Source organism: Delphinapterus leucas, chromosome 4, assembly GCF_059928025.1.
Source record: "Delphinapterus leucas isolate spDelLeu-1000000601 "Yukka" chromosome 4, BTC_Dleu_Yukka2, whole genome shotgun sequence".
NCBI lineage: Eukaryota > Metazoa > Chordata > Mammalia > Artiodactyla > Monodontidae > Delphinapterus > Delphinapterus leucas.
This window is the reverse complement of record NC_143132.1, coordinates 10628337-10650268: the sequence shown is the minus strand read 5'-3', so window position 1 is coordinate 10650268 and position 21932 is coordinate 10628337. Positions and strand designations below refer to the sequence as shown.

Sequence of the window (21932 nt, the reverse complement as noted above, 5' to 3'; positions counted from 1 at the left end):
CTAAGAATATGAAGCATTCTCATGCATGAACCCACTCGGTTTCTCTCTTAGGCAGGGGAGGGGAGCGAGAGGAGGCCTGAATTGGAATAACTGTGTGGGTTTTATAGTCACGGACACAGAGCCTCCCAGAGATTGGGGAACTGGGCCTCAGTGAGTTCTATGATGTGCTAAGGGGCCCTCTGGCTGCAGAGCCAACTGGTACATGCAGAAAAGGTATGCATGGTTTTCAGAACAGGAAATAGGTTCAGGAAATACACATATGGGGAAATGTCTAGAAAACTAAGAAGAAAACTGCTGTGGGCATGGGAAGTTCTGGGCCAGCTTGTTTTCCTGAGCCTTCCCATTGAATACATCTGAGCTGCCCACAGCCATTCCTTTTGACAGACACTTGTGGAAGTTTCCTGCACTTCAGGCCCCAGGTTGGGGTGCAGGGTGAACTAGGCACAGCCCCGCCCTCAAGGAATGGGTGTACAGATCAGAGGACTGGCTTGTGCCCTGGACGACCACTGCCCCAGACAGACATATGCGTCTACAATACATGCAGGGAAAAGACTGCCAGTTTACACTTGGTTTATTTTATTTTTAATTAATTAACTAATTTATTTTATTTTTGCCTGCATTGGGTCTTTGTTGCTGCGTGCGGGCTTTCTCTAGTTGCGGCGAGCGGGGCTACTCTTCCTTGCGGTGCGTGGGCTTCTCATTGCAGTGGCTTCTCTTGTTGCGAAGCACGGGCTCTAGGCACACGGGCTCAGTAGTTGTGGCTCGCGGGCTCTAGGGCACAGGCTCAGTAGTTGTGGCGCAGGGGCTTAGTTGCTCCGCGGTATGTGGGATCTTCCCGGACCAGGGCTCAAACCCATGTCCCCTGCATTGGCAGGTGGATTCTTAACCACCGAGCCACCAGGGAAGCCCCTACACTTGGTTTTTATTGTGAGGCTGGATGAAGAGCTGGGGGATGAACAAGGTCTACGTTCTCATTCCCTTATTCAGCATTAGGGGCACTCGTGATTATTTTCAGAGTCGTCACAGGACAGAAAAGGGACAAAGATGTTATATATCGATTGATGAACTCAGAGGAATTTCTGTCCTGACCCTTCAGCAGGACAGTGGAGCTGCCTAAAGTAAACAGTCCAGCAGCTGAAGAGGCAAAGGATATGAGCCGTCCAGAGGAAATAAGCTAGAGGAAACCGAACCAGTCAACACGCATGTGGGAAGGAAGAACAGCAGAAAAAACAAAGAATACGAGAATGTTCCATAGAGAAGGAGCAGAGACGTGCCCCCTTTAGGGGAGCCTGGAGCCCCCTGAAGTCAGTTGGTTGTACTTGACAGACAACGGGAGGAGGCGGTGAGGCCAAGTCCAGGGGCTGGGATGGTAATGCCGAAGAGGCTGCCAGGCACCTGGGGAGGAGCAGGGTTTGGAGTCAGGGCCTCGGGTGTGGCGTCTGAACCCCAGGCAGGCCACAGGCCACGAACTCTCCAGGCCTCCGCGTCTTCATGCAACAAGTGTGTACCTCCCAGGGATGCTGGCTTCAAACAAAGTGAGGGACCAGAGTGGAGAGGCAGTGGGGTGGCGGCGGTTAGCGGTTAAGAACACGGACTCCGGGATAAGACAGGCTGGGTTCAAATCCTGCTGCCACAACTCAGCTGTGCAACAATGAGCAGGTCCCTTTGCCTCAGTTACTCCAGCCATCCAATGGGGACAATAGCAGCATCTCCCTCCCAGGGTTCGTGTGAGGATTGAATCCGTCCACGTTCCTAAGCACATACGACAGCGCCTGGCACAGAACAAACACCATACACGCGTTTACTTCACTCATGCACATGAGCCCCGTGCCATGGGGACCGGCACATAGTAGGTGCTGAGGAGATGGTGGGGAAAGTCACCACAGCCATTTCCCTTCTCTGGGTGTGCTGGGAGACAGGGAAAGAGGATCACCAGAGAGGCAGGAAAAATTACCCAGTTTTAAAGAAAGTTCTCCAAGACTCTTCCCTGAGCATGAAAAAAGAAAATGGAGCAACGTCCGCAAGAAGGAGTAGAATCCTAGAAATGTTGTGTTCTGATCAAGCCGAGTTTGACCTTTTAGCAAATTACACAACCCACGGATTCATCACAAATTCCAGCATCCGGGGGGCCAGGCTCTGCAGGTGGGTGGAAGCCCGGGCTGAGAAAGAGAAACGCGGGCTGTGATCAGGCTCCCGGGAGGTGGGTCCTGTCCACCTGAGGAGCTGACGTCTTCACTGGCAAACAGGTTCAGACGCGCGTGCGCCTTCGCTGGCCGCTTCACTGGCATGGCTGCCAACACCAACATGCTACCTGATGAGCCTCGAGCCAGCATCCCGACAGCTCCAACGCGGTCACTGGGGCTGGACAAGCTGCCCCAAGGGGCCTGGGACCCTGCTGTCAGATACACCGGCTGCCATTCTGCCGAGCCGGGACATTCGTGTGATGCAGCCAGGAAAAGGGACTCTCTGGGGCCATGGGTATAGCCATCTGCACGCACCCAGGCAGGGCTCCCCAAACCCACCTGCATCGAGAGCTCCGACGGAGGGGCAGAGGGACACCGAGCCTGGAGGTCACCTGCCCTCGGGGCAGGGAGAGCCATCACCTCTCCCGTGTGAAGAATGACCCTCTGTGGAGGTGTGCCCTCTGAACACTCTCCACCTATGGACTCACGTACTCTTCACCGGAGCCCTGGGCGGGGTGTGTGTGTGTGTGGTTATGCCCCCCCAACTTCCAGGCAGGCAAGCTGAGGCACAGAGTGGGTGGTGAGTCGCCCAGCCACGTGGAAGGGGCAGCAGAGCTGGGCTGGACCCCAGGCGGTCCAGCACTCTTCACTGCTAAGTGCTGACCAATGACCTTCAGACGCGAAGGTAGGGTCTTCCTGTTGGCCGGAAAACGTGAAGAGTTCCTTCCAGGGTGGGTCACTCCTGCTTCCCCTCCAGCCAACTAGTGGCTGGGAAGGACAGCTAAGGAGGATACCAGCAGTGACCCTGAGTGACTGACCAGGGACCCCTGAGGAAAAGAAAGGGCTGGCGGAGGCAGGAAGATTCTAAATGCCTCGAGAGCAAGGCTGTGGGTGCTTCGTTGCTGAGAGGCCCTCCTTCTCTGCTGCGGCCCCCGTCTGAGGGCCTTCTCAAAGGTTCTCCTTCCTTTATCCTCCTCTCTGACTCCCTAACTTGCTGGACATGAATTCTCTTAAGGTTTAGATTAGTCACAGGGGCGAGAAGCAACACCCCGCTGTCTTGCTGGAAGCGTGGATGCCTGCAATCTTTGAAGAAAAAGACTAGAAAATACATGTGAACTGAAAGGGCACAGAACTAATCTTCCTGAGGATGCTGGAATACGGTGCCTAATGATGCTTTAATCCCACCAGCAGAGAGGCCAGACGCAGAACCTGGACCAACAGCCGTGCGGCTTGGCCTCCCAGGCCCGCTGCACCTGTCCTTCCCGCGAGCGAGCCTTTGCCCTGCAGTGCGAGAAGATGCAGCTGAAAACTCTACATCTGAACCAGCCCGGGGGTCAACCCAGACATAGTGGAGAAGTCAGTGGGGTGAGACACGTTTACTGAAGGTGTATAGGTCCGTACACACCTGGACTTTGGTTGTCATTTAAAGAAGGAACGTGGGGAGAGCCTGAGACAAGAACAAGGAGCCTGGCTTCTTACTTCAGTTTAATCATGAGCTTGCTGTGTGATCTGGGGCCAATCTCAACCTCTCTGGGCACAGAGAGCAGCCACTGTGTAGGTCCTTTCTATGCTCACGTCCTATCCTTTATTGATATGATTGAGGAACAGGTGCTGCCTGATTCTGGAGCTAAGAGTCACACGTGGCTGTTTCAATTAAATTAAACTTACACAAAATTAAAAACTCAGTTCCTCAGTAGCACTAGCCGCATTTTAAGTGCTCAATAGCTGGTCATGATTTAAATTAATTAAAATGAAATAAAATGTAAAATTCCGCTTCACAATGGAATACTACTCAGCCATAAAAAAGAATGAAATTTCGGGCTTCCCTGGTGGCGCAGTGGTTCAGAGTCCGCCTGCCGATGCAGGGGACGTGGGTTCGTGCCCCGGTCCTGGAAGATCCCACATGCCGCGGAGCGGCTGGGCCCGTGAGCCATGGCCGCTGAGCCTGCGCGTCCGGAGCCTGTGCTCCGCGGCGGGAGAGGCCACAACAGTGAGAGGCCCGCGTACCGCAAAAACAACAACAACAACAAAAAAAAAAGAATGAAATTTTGCCATTTGCAACAACATGGATGGACCTGGAGGGCATGATGCTAAGTGAAATAAGTCAGACGGAGAAATACTGTATGATATCACTTATATGTGGAACCTAAAAGTTACAACAAATGAGTGAATATAACAAAAAGGAAACATCGCAGATATAGAGAACAAACTAATGCTTACCAGTGGGGAGAGGGAAAAGGGGCAGGAGCAAGAAAGTGTAGGGGATTAAGAGGTACAAACTATTATGTGTACAATAAATAAGCTACAAGGATATATTTTACAACACGGGGAATACAGCCAATATTTTATAATAACTGGAGTATAACCTTTAAAAATTGTGAATCATGGCTTCCCTGGTGGCGCAGTGGTTGAGAGTCCGCCTGCCGATGCAGGGGACACGGGTTCCTGCCCCGGTCCGGGAAGATCCCACATGCCGCGGAGCGGCTGGGCCCGTGAGCCATGGCCGCTGACCCTGCACGTCCGGAGCCTGTGCTCCACAATGGGAGAGGCCACAACAGTGAGAGGCCCGCGTATGGCAAAAAAAAAAAAAATTGTGAATCACTACGTTGTACACCTGTAACGTATAATATTGTACATCAACTATACTTCAATTAAAAAATTGTTCTCGTGTTCTTGAAGTCACTTCTTTTTCTTTGTTTTTTTATAGTCCAGAGGCCTTTTATTTTTTTACACCTATCATGCCATGAATTCACAGGGAATGGGTTCCAGCAGCTCAGGCTCCTTTCCATGGGTTTCTGTTATACGAAGTACGTTTCTCTGGATGGAACAGGCTGGCGCTTCAGTTGAACCCAAGTACCTTTCTCTTGGCTTCCTTCTTTTTCTGATCATCTTCCTTCGCGAGTTTCAGGAAGCTGTCCCGGCTCTTAGAATGCTTGATACGCTCAATGTGGACATTAATTGTCTTGGCAAGGATCATGTCCTTAACTTGTTTGTTTACGACAATGCCAACAGCATGCCAGGTCACACTGTAGACTCTTCCAGTCTTGCCATGGGAACACTGGGGGCACATTCCACTTTGAACGGTGCCCATTCCCTTGATGTCTACAATATCACCTTTCTTGTAGATTCACATGTATGTGGCCCAAGGAACAGCTCCATGTTTTCTAGGAGGCCTAGAGAACCTAAAGCAGGTGCCTCTCCTCGTTCCCTTTGTGTTGGTCATTTTGATGAATTACTGGAAGATGACGGCTCTGGCCAAAAGGCTGAAGCCGCTTCTTTAAAAGGAGGATTGAGTGCTAGGTAAGAGCCTACAAAAGAGCAATGAGAGAGCTGACGTGTCTGTTGTGTGTAACCAGGTCTAGGACAGGAAAGTATTTGTCAAAGATACCGGAAGGAAGGTGAGTTAAAATGCCACACTGCCACGCCAAGGTTAAGGTTAATGGTAGGACACTAGCACGTTTCCCTTAAAAGCTGGGTATAAGACAAGGATGCCATATGCCAACGCTATGATCTACTGTCAAAGTGCCACGTGGATTAGAGAATAAAACAGGTATTGTAAAGAAGATGGCAAAATCGTCACTATTTGCAGACGATATGATTTAATACCTGCAAAATGCAGAAGAATGAACTGTAACATTATTAGCAACAGTAAGAGGCTTTAGTATGGCAGATGGTTACAAAGTTAATATGCAGGAAACAATTTCCTTTATATAAAAGTAAAAGTAAGTATAATGGAAAAGAGAGCTCATATTTTAATACATTTCTTAAGCTTACATAAAAATATTTATACTGAAATATCTAAAACAAACTAAAATATATAGGCGATGTATGTGAAGAATATATATATATGTATATGGAAAGCGTCAATCCTGTACAGGTGGCATAAAAGATCGCTTAAATGAGTAGAACAACATTATAAGAACATAATATTTAAAGATGTCAATTCCCCTGAAGTAACTGTAAACCCGGAGCAATCTCACTCAAAATACCAACAGGTTTGGTTGTTGCATTTTGTTTTCCTTCTCTGTGGGTGGTAGAGGATACTTAGAAATGACAGAATGATTCTTAAAGTTTGCGAAGGAGATGAGGAAAGGAAACGGGCCAGGAAAATAAATTCTGAAAGAGAGAATGGGGGAGAATCAGCTCCACTGTAAATAATACAAAACTGGCTCAGAAATGGACAAAAAGATGAACAGAAGAGCCCTGATTCAAGAACACTTGACCATTTAGCTGGTATGTCAAATCTGTAGGATTTGGAACCTGCAAGTAACATGCAAAAAAGCAAATCAGAAACTGAATTTACTCCTTACACCAAAATATCCAGGGAATTAAAGGCAAACATCACAAATAAAAATGTAAAAGTACTAGAAGAAAACATACGCCTACACACCTTGGCCCAGGAAAGGACTCTCTAGGTATAAGAGCCCAGAACACAGGAAGGCAAAACTTCTACATCAGAACTACAAATAAAAAGGACAAAAATGTCTATGGGGTAAAAACACCACAGTCAAATGGCAAACTGGGGGAAATATCGGTAATATATGCGATTAAGTAACAATTTCCTTAATATACAACAAAACTCTGAAAAATTCACAAATACAGATGAAAACTTACCACAAAAATAGCAAAAGATATAAACAATCAATTTACAGGAAAACAACAACAAATGACCAATATGAATAAAAGATGGTCAACCTGAAGCAAATTAAAACAAAGAGATACTATTTTCCACTTATCAAAGATTGTGGCAATGATCCCAAATGATTTATAATCCCCTGTATTGGCAAGAATGTGGGGAAAGGGGAACTGTCATGCCGCACAGGTGGTAATATAAATTGGTATAAACATTCAGGATAGCAAATTCACAGTATCTATCAAAATGCAAAACCCTTGACTCAGATATTTCACTTCTAGGAATGTATCTTGCAAGCATGTTTACACAAGTCAACAAAGATATATGCAGAGTGGGCCCTCTGGCTCCTCGGGTTCCACACCTGCAGATTCAACGAACAATGGATCAAAAACATTTGGAAGAAAAAAATTCCAGAAAGTTCTGAAAAGCAAAACTTGAATTTGCTGTTTTCCAGCAACTATTTATTTACAGAGCATTTACATTGCATAGGTTATATGCAAATATTATGTCATTTACTATAAGGGACTTGAGCATCTGCAGATTTCGGTATCCACAGGTCATGGAACTGGTCCCCCATGGATACCTGGGGAGGCGTGTATAAGGATGCTGCTTGCGACATTGTTTACAATAGGAAAAAAAAAACCCACAACCTAGAAACAAACTAAATGTCTACCAGTAGGAATTGCTGGTTAAATTATGTTACATTCTTATAATGAAATGCCAGGCAGTCATCAAAAGAACAGACTCCATTGAGTCCGTTGGAAGATGTCCACAATATTTTAAGAAGGCAAGTAGCAAAAGAGTATATGTAATATGATATTTATAAATATACACACATGGCATATATAGAATATGTGTGAAAGAGTACACATAAAACTTAGAGGTTATTTCTAAGAAACAGGTTGAGAGAAAAGGATGAGGAATTTTTAGTTAACACTTTAACAATCAAATATAAATTTTACAATGAATTACTCTTCAAAGCACACAGCAATCTAGACAAATGTAATAACCTATAGTTGGTACTCAGCAAATAATACTCATTATGAGTTGTGATCTTCAGAAAGTTTTCCCCAGTGACATAATATACCCTTACCCCAGCACAGTGTAGACGTAATACAGTGGTGGGTAACGTCTTGCTAAAGTCAGCATGTCATGGCTCTACTCTCTGGCTAGAAGGCTGGATAAGGGCTGAGCTATCCTGGACCAAAAGCACAGAGAAATGGCTCCAAGAACGATGAGCCCAGATCACACCATGCTAAAGCCCCTTGATCCAATCTTCAGTGCTCACTGGTGCCACCCTATGATGTAACCATCTGGAATGTCTGACCTGGGGATAGACTGTGAGTGCCATGCTGCTTTGGGGATAAGACTCGAGTTTTTAAAGATTGGTTCATTTAATTAAAAGCACAGCAGGCCGCTGAGCACTAAGCAGACAGCATGCGTTTCATTCAGGAAGGTCACCTCTCCTGGTACAACGTAGTGGAAAACAGGGCAGCATTCAGAGATAAGATCACAGGTTGATTTTGCCCCCTTAGGATGAGATTTGGCAAAGAATGACCAGCCTCCTTCTATCAAGGGTGCTAGAGGCTGGCTGGTAGATGGGATTTAGCAGATGACAATGAATTTCTGAAAAGATCTGTGTATTCCCTAAAAGTCATTCTAAGAACAACAAGAGAGAATGGAAAGAGGGAAAGCAAAGAGAGAGAGAGAATAGGGAGGCAGGGAGGGGAAAACCTCACCAGCAAACATGACATTTCTCAATTATAGATTTTAAAAAAAAAATGGTGCTTGGGAAGCCTAGGATTTCTTACCACCATAAATAATGATTTTATGCTTCAGAGCAACTTTATGTAAAAACCATTATCTTATTGAGTTTTATTTTTTAAAATTTATTTATTTTATTTATTTATTCTTGGCTGCGTTGGGTCTTCATTGCTGCGCATGGGCTTTCTCTAGTTGTGGCGAGCGGGGGCTACTCTCCGTTGCGGCACGCGGGCTTCTCATTGCGGTGGCTTCTCTTGTTGCGGAGCACGGGCTCTAGGCACACGGGCTCAGTAGTTGTGGCTCGCGGGCTCTAGACCGCAGGCTCAGTAGTTGTGGCGCAGGGGCTTAGCTGCTCCGCGGCATGTGGGATATTCCCGGACCAGGGCTCAAACCCGTGTCCCCTGCATTGGCAGGCGGTTCTTAACCACTGTGCCACAGGGAAGCCCGAGATTTATTTTTTAAAGGGTTTAGGTTTTTAATTTGTTTCCAACTTTGTAGCAACGCTCATTCATGTTAAAACATGATTTTCTAAGCATTACAGGTGATAACAAGCCATGCTAGTCTTCTGGTATAATACAGCTCTAAATGCATTCTAAATGTTCAGCAACATCTCAGCCTGTTAATTTCATACACACGTGTGTGCACACACGCGTGCACACACATACACACACACACAATCACTGCCATGATTTTAAAGCTGCAGAGCCTTCTAGCCCGAGATAGTTTATGCAACTTCTGGAAGTGCCTAAAACTACTCCTGGGAAAATAAGGCTTAATATTTAATGAACTTAAAAGAGCAAGACTTTTATTTTTATGTTAGCGTTTTACTTCCACTGCTGCACAAATATTTAAGTGCCTACTATGTGGCAGGCACTGTCCTAGGCACAGGACTATAGCAGTACGCAATACAGACACCGTAGGCCTTGCATTTTAATAATCATTTAAATAAAATTGCTAACAGTTACAAAATACTTACTACAAGCCTGGTATTATCCTTAGCCCTTTATTTATATGTCGTCTTTTCATCTTCACAACCCCATGAGGTAGGTACTTTTATTACCCCATTTTACAAAGAGACTGAGACACAGAGAAGTTGTTACTTGCCCAAGGTCACACAGCTAGTTGCTGGCAGAGCCGGGATTTGAATTCAGACTGACTTGGTTCAGGGGTCCACCCTCCTAACTACCGCATCTTACTGCCTTTTTAACATGCACAGCTCCAAAGAAAGGTAGGTATTTGTCCACAAAGAAGGTGGGCCCTCACGGGTAATACGTGTATATTCTCTTATACATTTTTACTCTCAGCTAAGCCATAAAAATGAGATAAGTAGCAAGAAGAAAACCTACAAGTAGGTGATCTTGCCAATGTAGTCCCTGTGCAGAGAAAACAGAGGAAAAGAAAGGAAATGAACAAAAATTAAATGGCTACTCAATATAAAATCTCTAGTCATACAGTCAATGACATTAAAACGAAGTCCTTGATAAAGACTAAATAAATCATTTCAGGGCATCTCCTGCCTTCAGCTTCTATCACAAACTGTCCTGCTGTATTTAATTGTCACAGGCATCCTAGTAAGGTGAAGGACCGCCCAGCCCTTGTTTTATGATATAAGATAAAGAATGTGCTCAGAATCTCAGCCATGGCCCAGCTGCTACTGCTTCATTCCAGGCCGCGAATTGAAGCACGGATCTCCATTCTGCCCTCTGCACAACTACCTCCCAACAAATGCAGGAAGTCATCCCCTCAGCATACAACCTCTCTATCCCCATCCACCTAACCTGTACCACCGTCTCAGGCAGGCTCGTGGTGCTGAGGACCAGGTCATTATCCTGAACATGTTGTAAATAACTGAAATACTCCGAATGTGGAGGTTACAACGTATCTGAAGATCCATTAATGATATTGCCCAAATATATGTCAAGGAGATAACTGAATAACAGAGCACATTAGGGGCACTTAGGAATCACTTCGAAGAAATACACAAATTCAGAACTGATTTTAAAAATGAAATCCACTCTGGAAATGCTGTGTCAGGGTCAAACAGGTGGTTGAGTTTGAAAGATATATCTTGGACTGGGCTGTTCCGGAAAGAGAGATATAGATACAAACCAACCCTGATGTTGCCAAACGTTTGCAAGGGTCTCCAGGCCAGTTCATGACCTGTTTCTAACCCAGTGAGTTTCGCTGATGAGTGGTCTGTTTTTAGTAGTTTATAGACTGCTGACCCACACCTGAGGGTTCTCCATCACCATCCAAGATCTGCAGCTTAGGTGCAAAAGTGGTTATGAGAGCAGAGCTGAGATCTACCCGAATTCCCCCAAATCCTGACTCCAGCCCAGAAGAATACTGTCACTACATGGCTTGGGCAGTAGGTAATTCATCCGAGGACAGGGGTCCACCACGCGGGGCTGACAACCTATGTAGCAGCACAAGCTTTGCCTTTTAAAAGTAATCTCCATAGCAACCTAATAGCTGAAGACAGCTCAGAAAATTCCCCTTATCTCTGAAGTGAAGTGTTTGTTTCATCTGAGTGAGCTCTCTCTTTCTCTTTCTTCCTTTCTCTCTTTCTTTCCCACACCTCTTGGCTTGTGGGATCTTAGTTCCCTGACCAGGGATTGAACCCGGGCCCCCCGGCGGTGGAAGCACTGACTCCTAACCACTGGCCTGCCAGGGAATTCCCTCTTTACATTTCTTTATGCTGATCATTTGAGTCATAGTCCGAGTAAGTCACAAAAAATCAGAGCACGGGGCAGAGAATGTCACAAATGTGTACTAGGCACAGTGAAAGAGGGTCACTCTCTGAGGCGAGCACAGCGTCCCTGTTTCCTGTTCTAACCAAAGGGGGTCCCATTGCCCAGCAGCAGGGAGAGTCCCCTCCCTTGGCTTTCTGCTGGGAGAATGGAAGAGAGGGGGTGTGTCTCCGGTTTCAAGTTCCAGCTACACACTTATCATTATAACAGCTTCTTCTGCAGCACAAGGAGTGACTTCTCCCTCCGAAAACGCACGCTCTGTCTGTGATGCCTGAAATAAAGTCGAAGGCAACCACCAGACTCCATCGCAGAACTTATGTGAGGTGACCGCCCCCTGGTGGCAGGCGCTGGTGTTTGAACAGCCCTGGACTAGCTCTCGCACAGCCTCCTCTGTCCTTCCACCAGGAAGGACCATAGGTACCCTGCTCTCCAGCAGCCCCCTAACGGTGGCACAGGAGACAGTTCTGCCTGTTTCAGCTGCCGGGGCTCTAGCTGTCCTCCTCATTGCCTCATGCTCCGGATTCTTTGCACGGGGTGGGAGGTGTGGCAGGCGAGGACATCATTTCCCAGGAAATTAGATGAGCAATGTAACCAGCGGGCCGGGAGAAAATTCTAGTTCTGCCAATATCTAGTGAGCTCCCCTGAGGAAATGTGGCCACTGCTCTGAGATTCCTCCTTGGAGAAGTTGAAGGCTTGAGCCTGAGGTCCTCTCTGCCACGGTTCTGTAGCTGCGCCCAGAGTCTGACGCCCAGCTGCCGCGGGATTCTACGTGCTGATGAGTTTTGCAAAGGGAGCAGAAGCCTTCCACATCTATAAAATGGGCAAATATAGCATTTATCTTAGAAAGCTGTAAGAAGGATGAAATGAAATGATGTACATAAAATATTTGACAAACAGTATGTGCTAAGTAAACAGGGTGCTTCTCATGAATTGTTTTTCTTAAATTTATTTTTGGCTGTGTTGGGTCTTCGTTGCTGCGCGCGGGCTTTCTCTAGTTGTGGCGAGCGGCGGCTACTCTTCGTTGCGGTGCGGTGGCTTCTCTTGCTGCGGAGCACGGGCTCTAGGCGCACGGGCTTCAGTAGTTGTGGCGCGCGGGCTCAGTAGTTGTGCCTCCCGGGCTCTAGAGCGCAGGCTCAGTAGTTGTGGTGTACGGGCTTAGTTGCCCCACAGCATGTGGGGATCTTCCCCGACCAGGGCTCGAACCCATGTCCCCTGCACTGGAAGGCGGATTCTTAACCACTGTGCCACCAGGGAAGTCCCTGAATTGTTTAATTACTAACTACATATATAATTGATGACCCAAACTTAAGAGTGAAGGAGGGGACTACTAGTAACCTTCCCGGGACAACAGGCATGAACCAGATGGACAAACTGGGACATACTGTCACCGTATCCATAAGAAACAGCTGTTGGGCGATTGGGAAAAGTTCCCAATAATGGAAAAACTTAAAAAAAGTTTCACTCAATTGTTCTGGCTTTGCGAGGTCATATATTTGGCAAACCCTCAAATGGCAACTGGACAGAATCGGCGCTGGCCTCAGTTAGATGGTCTCCGACACAGGTTCCTCTCCGATGGGTGAAATTTCCAAGACCAATTGCAGACACAAGTGTAAGTGACTGAAATTTACCTCCTCTCTCCCACAAACCAGCAGACAGGCCTCCCACGGACCAGTGCAGGACAAGGCATGAGAGTGGGGATGGAGGAAACCAGAATGTCACCCCCCAAATATGCCTCTCTGACATAAAAGGTATTTGAAGCTGAATGCAATTATGAGGCACATATGCAAGAAAGCTCTATCTTGTCCCTCTTTTCTGCTTATAGGTGGGATATAAATGCCCCTTTTAATGGAGATGACGCCAGACTCTTACAGAGGAATCTGCAAACGCACCCATCAGTTTCCTCCCACGTATTTACTTCCCCAGTGTGCTGCCATGTGGAAGCCTGAAACTGCTTTCCTCCCTCCTGCCGTTTCTCTATCAATTTATTCTTTGCCGAAGAGGCTACATAAGCCAAGTTCTAAGCCTCCACGTCATGATGAGGGTTCTCCCACCTGACATGTACTGCACGCATTAATGACTTCTGTTTTTCTCTTGTGACCCACCTTTTCGTTAAAGAGCCACAGCTGAAAACCTAGAATGGACAGAGGTAAACTTCCGTCTCCCCTGCAGGTAGGAGGCTGGGAAGCTGGATGGAAGAGAACTAGAGTCACACTAGGAAAGATTCTCTTCTTGAGTCAATTGCTACTGGGAAAGGTCTGTAGGGGAGCAAGCGCTCCACTGATAGAAGAGCTGGAAGTGACCTCGCTGAGATGATGCGGGCTCAACCCCGGTCACTTCATAGATGAAGCAACTGAGGTCTGGGTGAATATCTTGCCCAAGGACGTGTGGTTTGTTATGGATCTGTTAAGCTCTTTGGTTATATTTACATAACACACACAATTTAAAAAGTGTGTGTCCTCCCTGCTGGCCTGTGAGCCTCACAAAGGGAGAGACGGTGTCTGTCATTCACCAAGGGCCGCGGCCCCCTCACACTGACCTCACCGTGACTGTGGGGTAGGGCTTATTGTCCTCCTTCTGCAATGGGGGAGACCAAGCCTGGGGAGGTTGACTGACTCACCTGGGGCCCCACAGCTGGCCTTGCAACCAGCACGGTGCTCAGAACACAGGAGGCCCTCAGAAATACTTGTTGAATGAATGAATGAATGAGTGAAGTGATGGAGCTAGGATTCAAATCCGGGTCTGCCTGACTCCAGCGCCCAGGCACTGCCTTCCACTTGAATTCGAGAATATCATCAGGGCTGCCACTGATGTACAAAACGCACTCAAATAGATCTGTTAAATATAAATAAACGGCTTAGAGAATAACAGAGTTATAACTCCGATGAACCTCAGTTTCCTGTGGATAAAAGCACTTTCTTCATAGAGATATCCTAGGGTTTAAATAAGGTGTGAGAGATATGAAAAATTCATGTGCATTACTGCATACAAGGTGATTCCAGCACAGGTTTTGTAGTTGGCTAAAACCAGGTTTGAATCATAGGGCCAGCACTTACTGGCTATGTGATCTGGGACAGGTTACTTGGCCTCCTCTGGCCTCAGTTTCCATGTCCACAGAATGGGAATAATAGTACCTATTTCATAGAGTTCTTATAAAAAGATGAAATGATACATATTACACATAAAGCACTTCACATTAATGAATAGAAACTATTTTATTATCTGTAAAGTAAAGCAGAAAAGTCAACAAAAATTATAAAGGTAATAAAGTAAAACAAGCTATTGTTATGTCACATGAAAAAAATCCAAAATTAGCTTTCTGAATCAAATAACATTTTTGTCTTTTAATTCTGAATTCAGGCCAACCTCAAACACCTCTTCCTATGGTGTTAATTATGATTACACGTGGGAACTTCACATTGCACCTGCTGAAATTAGTAATGAAAGGAAAAGTACTGAACCTTCTCAACATAAAAAAGCTTTAGTTTCCTGAGCTCTTGGTTCAGAAGTGTAGTGGCTGACGGCTTTTGCTATGAACCTAGCTATAAACCTATCAATGAGGTATTTTATGTTAAGTAGTAGAGTCTAAAACTATATTCTTTATAGAGCTGAAGCTAAAAAAATCAGATGAGAAAATACCTTCATAAACATTTCTGAACATTAACTGCTCCAAGAAGTCAGAAAAGTTTACAAGGAAGAAAATGTCCTAATAAACAGTAACGGTCGGTGGTCGGCAGCCTGTAAGATGGGCTCAGCGATCTCCACTTACCAGGACTCACGCCCTGGTGTAAGCCCCCCACACCCCCTGAGTGGGAGCTGCACTTACTGACTCACTTCTAATGAAGAGAATCCAGTAAAAGTGGTGGGATATCACTCTGAGATTATTAGGTCACAAGAAGACTGTGAACTGCATTCCATCTTGCATGCCCTTTCTCCCTTGCTCTGATGGAAGCCAGAGGTCTGTGTGGCTATGAATTGAGGGGGGCCTCTAGCCAACAGCCACTGAGGAACTGGGGCTCTCAGTCCAACAACCCACCAGAAATGCAATCCTGCCAAAGACCACGTGAGTCAATCTAGGAGCAGACGCTCCTTCAGTTGAGCCGTGAGATGAGACCGCAGCTGGTACTCTGTTGCAGATGTGGAGGCAGAGGCACCAGGATAAGCCATCCCTGGATTCCTGACCCACAGAAACTGTGAGATAATAAATGTTTATTGTTTTGAACTACTAAGTCTTGAGTTAGTTTGTTACACAGCAGTAGATAATACACAACTTACATTATGTGTTTACTATGTCCTAGTCCCTGGGACAAGCATTTTATGTACATCGTAAGGTGTTAGTACTACTGGCACCTCCATTTTACAGGTAGGGAAGTGAAGGCACGGTAGGGTAAATAGCTTCCCCAGGGTCACACTGGTGTTAGTGGTAAAGGTGTGTTTCAGATTCATACCCTTAACTATCGTGCTGCATTGCCTCCGCACGGACACACTTCAAAGGGGAATGTGAGCATTTTAAACCCAAGGAAATCTTTAGAGGTTAAAAATATAAACAAAAACACTCGACACCAACTAAATCAAATAAAGGATTTCTACAGTGACTGAAATCTACACAACATGAAGCCAACCCTTTCTTCCACGTCAAAGTTTGAATTAAGGGAGTTAATATTTTCCTGATGTTCAAGTTTGAAAATGTTTCTGTTCTGCCCAAGAAGGGTAGAAGAGCTATTTTTACTTCCTACGGCCATGGTATAGCCCATCACTGCTCAGAGAATAGAGCAGAGTCACTTACTGTCTCATTAACTGTCAGCGTCCCCATGTTTGGACAGTGATTCATATTTACAAAGGAAAAAATTCTGTCACAACTGAATTGTATTTCAAATGACCGGCACTCCCCCTCAGCCCTTGAAATGGGTCCTAACAACTGTGCACAGAAAACGCACACGGAGGAGTCCCCTCCCTGCTCCTACCCCCAACACACACACTGATGCGTGCACAACTGCAGTCACTGTAACAGGAGGGATGCATTCACAGAACAGGGCAAATAGGCCCCTCAGTGGCATGTATGCAAAAGAGGGGACTGTGCCATCTGATGACATTTTTAGAAAGGAAAGAAGGAAAGAATAGAGCCTGAAATATAAACACTGGAATCAAACAGCCTCTGCTTTAGCTATTCTATCACAAAACCTATTTTTTTTTTTTCTTTTTTTGGCTCCCTTATGTAATTGTCTTGGGAGTTGCTGGCAATAACGTTGAAAGCTATTGCTACTGAAGAAGAAATGCTTTGAGCAATGGATGGTGCTGAAAAGGGGACCAAACCCTTGTTAGGGAGGGAAGCGGAGAGGAGAGATCAAAAGAACCTCACGGACGTTAAAAAAATATATATACATATGTAGATAGATAGATAGAGTTAAGAGTCAGAAATTCTAAAATTAGGGAAATAGTGGATAACTTCTAAAGTAAACTTTGCACATATGTAATATGCAGGTTTTTGTTTTTTTAAACTTACAACATTCTGAACTTTCCCAAATAAATGAAACCATACCATATTGGGTTTAATATCTCTCCACACTTGAGGAGGTTTCAGGGGACATTTTATGCTTCATTTAAATCTCAGAAACCACATGCCTGTGACACTAGGATGAAAAGTGAAAATGGCCTAGGAAGGCGGGGATGTTACACTGTAATAGAACCCCCAACTGTTACCATCCTGCTGGAATGTCACATTTTACAACACACTGTGATGGGAACAAGCAGATACACGGCCAAGCATATACAACCATACAGGCGGAAACTATGCATCTCAGCTGTGCCACCTTGGAGCTTCAAACATTTCAATCATCAAATTGCTACTGAGTGATATCTTGTCTACCGAAATACACGCTTTGGGGGGACGAGCCCGGGATCTGACGTCTGGTGGAGAGCAAGCAGCAGCACGAGAGGATGTGTACAAAAGCCCCGAGGCGACCCCACGTTCAGGTATGTGTTCTTATCTCGTGTGTCACCCGCCCAAAGGCTGGGCTCTCAGGCTGACAGCCGGTCATTCTGCTTTCCAGCCACAAGGTCAAATGGCACTTAGGAGAAGGGAGGCTCCCGACTAGGGGCCTGACTCCCATTTTGGACTAGAGGAAATCGAGGCACAGATCTGGCTGAAAGCGGAACCAATGATCAATTATTCAATAATCTTTTCATGATACAACAATGACTCTGGTCAGGCTAGACCCCTTCTGGCTAGACAATGGGCCGCAACCTTGGCTCCCAATCAGACTCACCTTGGGGAGCGTTCCAGGTGGTTCCCAGCCCCTGAGACTGGAATTGGTCTGCAGAGGCCTGGGCATGAGAGTTTCTCAGCGGTCTTCACTGATACAAAGAATTTAAGGACACCCCTCAACCACCTTTCATGCCTTATCAGAATAGTTCATGTTTTGAAAAGAAAGTCACGCCAGTATCATAAATCTTATGTGGGCGTTTGTTTTAAGAAAGGTGAGCCACTAGCAGAGCTGTCAATCAAATATACATTCAGGTCTCAGACAACAGAAAAATGGCCTTCGTTTCCATTACTCTATGAAATTATATCTACTGCCTGGAAACTAACAATATTATTTGAGAACTCTAACTTTCTGGTTAGCTTGGTGACAACTGAAGGAACCTTTATTCTAGGGAACCAACGAACCACTGCCAACAATCCAAAGCACATGTAATTACCGGTTCAAAGCACTGCTTTGCTTTCTCAGTAAAAAGAAAAAAGTTCACAAAAAGTACAGTAATGGAATATGCTAAGCAAATACCTGTACAACCAAAAATAACCTTATTTTAATAAAAGTTTTCATTCATTTGTAATGGTGTGAAGCTCTCTAATAATATTGCTTGAAATTAATGACGATACAGTTTCAGTTATTTTTTGGATAAACATTTAATGAACATGTTAATTATAAATTATTTATAATAATTTGATGATCCAGCTAACAAAAACAAATTTTACATATCAGATCCAACTGTTTCAGTTAGAAAACGGGCTTCCAATATAAATTCCCAAATGAATTGGCAGTTCAGGTCAATTTCTTTCTTTACTTTACAATTAAGGTTAGAGACTGATATGAACACACGTAAAGAACACTGACATAGCCTTTTTCCTTCACACCATCTGCCACCACCTGAATGTCTGTGTTTCCCCCAAATTCATATACTGATGTCCTCACCCCCGAAGGTTATGGTATTAGCTGTTGGGAGGTGATTAGGGATCATGAGGATGAAGCCCTCATGATGGGATTAGTGCACTTATGAAAGAGACCCCACAGAGCTCTCTTATCCCTTCCACCATGGGAGGACACAGCAAGAAGTCTGCAGCCCAGAAGAGGGCCCTCACCCAGCCATGCTGGCCACCAGAACTGTGAGAAATAAATTTCTATTGTTTATAAGCCATCCAATCTGTGGCATTTTGTTACAGTAGCCCTAACAGGTTAAGACACCATCACTCACCCAGATGATCCTCCAACAGACTGGTTAAAGAGAGGATGTGGCCACACCACCAGCACAGGGACTTTTGTTGGCAATGCAGTCAATGGTCCGCCGACTCAAGGGTCAGATACCACTGACCTGAAGTAGAATCATGTTTTCATTACACCACCCAAAGGTGACACTCCAGCTTTAATAAGAATGGCCTTCAAAATAATAAGGCCGTCAGGCTGAAATCTCAGAAGCCACATCTTCCCACCTGCAGGAATGGTTTCAGCTAAATGAGAAATTTATCTTTCTACTGGAAGGCTTACCAACGGTCTCTGCAGGACCCTGGAGATGGGCAACCAAGGCACAGAGCTCCCACTGTCCACATTCTGAGGCTCCTGACCCCTGAATGGAAAGGACAGGCACTGTCTCCCACGTCTCCACCCTAGTCCAGACACCTTCACAGCTCCCCTGACAACCAAAGTCAAGAGCCTCCTAAGGGGCCTCTTTGCTTCCTCTCCTGCCCACCCAACCTCCTTCCCCCAAAGACATTCTCCACCTAGCTTTGCAACTAGAACAGGATCCGAATCCCTCCCAGGGCCTCCAGGCTCCCATGGAACCGTTCCCCGGCTGTGTCAACCTCGGCCACCACCACTGCCCTCACTGGGCCCTCTGCACACACTCGTTCATCCCTGCACTGGAACTTCTGTATTCGCTATTCCCTCTGCCTGGACGCCAGCCACACAAAATCTACATGAGGAGCTTCTTCCTGCCAGGCAAGTCCAAGCTGTGCAGAGTGGCCTTCTGGGGCCACTCAGTCTAAAGCGGCCGCAGGCTGACCCTCTCCGCACGCCCTCTTTACCTGCACTGATCCCAGAGCCATTCTCTGCTCTCTCCACTCTTCTCTGGGCCCTGGAAGGCTGACCCACCTACGGACTGCGTTGGTTGGACTCCCTGGCCTCCTGGCTGCCAGCTGGGCTCTGCCAACGAGATCAGAAAGCTGGGGCAAGCTGGGGTATTTCTTACCTGCAACTCGCGGCTTCAGCATCTCAATTCCATCCCTCCACGTCTGTAGCTCCTGCCAAGAGGCTCCTCTCCTAGGGTTCCAGCAATACGACTTCCTCCCAACACTCCCTCAGTCCTGCCCCAATTAACCAGTTCTTGGTTACCACAGGGTCCCTGTTAGGCCCTTACTGATACCGTAGGGTCCCTGTTAGGCCCTGGCTGATACCGTAGGGTCCCTGTTGGCCCTGACTGATATCACCGGGTCCCTCTCCTCTCCCTGGTCACTCCCGATCACACCATCCTGGGTATGTCCTGCACTGCACTGACCACCATCTGAAATCACCTTGTTCACTTACTTGTTTTGACTGTCTATCTCTTCCTCAACTGCTAGTACATAAGCAGGAAGCCCATTGTGTTCACCACTCTATCCACTGGGCCTAAAACAGTACCTGGAACATGGTAAGCATTCGATAAACAGCAAAAGAATAAATGAACGAGTGAATGAAGGAATGAAAGCTAGCCCACTGTCTCTGCTCAAAACAGCACCTTGTAAGCCTGTCCCTGATCATTTTACGTAAAACAGCAATCTTCCCCTTCCCCCCCCCATCTTCCAAGGCCAACTTTTTCCTATAGCACCAACACCTCTTAACAAATTTGCTATCTATTTGTTTACTGTCTGTTTCCCCCAACAAAAATGCCAGCCCTGAAAGCAGTAATGCTATTTTATTCACTGCTGTGCCCTCAGAGCCTAGAACAGTGCCCGGCTCACAGCAGAATCTCCACACATATTAGTTAAAATGAAGAGCTACCAAAGGGGGCAACATTTCAGACAAAGCAATTTCAGGATGGTCCCCAACACTGGGAAGACCGTAAAACTATGAATTGCTAGGCAAACAAGCAGCATCTTACATGATCTGATCTTGTTTCTTTAGCATGAGAGCCTAGGACCCTTAAGAAAGAGTCTTGATATGCTGTTAGACCTTAGCCTCAAGAAGGGAAAAGGTTGGAGAGTAAAATGAGTGAGACCCTGTATTTGTGCCAATAGTTCCTTTAGAAAGCACGCATGGAACCTTATCTAAGCACACAGCCACTGTAAATCCTGAGAGTAGATGAGCCTATACATTATAAATAAATGGGTCTTAAGCACACCATTCTCTGTTCCACGGTGGTGTTCCTCTTGGCAGCCACCTTGACTACAGTTCATTGACAGTATGCAGACTCAGAGCCAAGCACTGAAAGCAGCACTTTCTTTGACAGCTGCTCTCCTAATGGGGCATCTCTCTCAAAGACAGGCTTTATTCTGCAACGCCTACGTTGTCCAAATTTTATTCTGCACGCTAATTGCAGATTCCAAATAAATTCCTCCTTCCCACCGCCCTTGGTTACTCATACCTGCCCCCTCTCCCTCCAACATGTCTAAACCCTGGGGATGTAGAGGAAAAAAAAAATCCAACTCTCCCTGTACTGAGTGTCTCCTGTCACCCCTTCAGGGAGCAAGATTCCAGACTAAATGTCCTAAAGGCGTAGAGAATGGGCCCCTTCCCCCCAACACCATTCCACCAAAACTGGCCAAGTGCAAGATAATGAGCAACCGCGGATCCTCACCCAAACATTGGCTTTGCTTCCAGGCGTGCAGATTGAGAATGCCGAGACGCCGTCCTGTTTGTAACACTGAGTCACGTCGCCGCTCAACGTCTGTTTCCTCCTCCCCATGAATGAGGCGACCCCCTCCTCAAAGGAGTAAGTGCCCGGCACGGTCCAAGCCCCAAGGTGACGATACGAGCTCGCCGGCCGCTCGGGGAGCTAATTCATCCTCCGATTGTCTCCTACTACGTCGCCCCCCTCCCCACCCGAGTTAACACCCGGGGACTGGAGCGTCGCTAGGAGGGGGTTACTAGCCCAGGTGAAAGGCTAGCCCCTGGGCGCGCAGCGCGCGGCCCGGCAGGTGCTGGGGACCTGGGACCTCGGGGAGAGCACCCCCACCCCAACCGGGACAGAGGGGACCGCGGCAGGGCGGCCAGGGACGTCGCCGCGTCCCCGGGGGTGGCCTCCCGCCCCGCCGGCGGCCCGGCTGGAGAGGCTGCCCCGGGCCGGCCGGACCTCGGCGCTGCCTCCTCCCGGCAACAAGTGTCCGCCCTCCGCCCGACGGCCGCCCCGCCCGGC

General features: G+C 46.7%; 1 protein-coding gene and 1 pseudogene across 1 annotated transcript in view; both read right to left on the bottom strand.

Moving 5' to 3' along the window:
- The window catches only part of RCAN1 (regulator of calcineurin 1), a 97360-nt gene that overhangs the window by 75056 nt on the left and 372 nt on the right, over window positions 1–21932 (bottom strand). The gene's annotated exons all lie outside the window — the stretch shown is intronic.
- The window catches only part of LOC149749269 (large ribosomal subunit protein eL21 pseudogene), a 39222-nt pseudogene extending 17290 nt beyond the window's left edge, over window positions 1–21932 (bottom strand).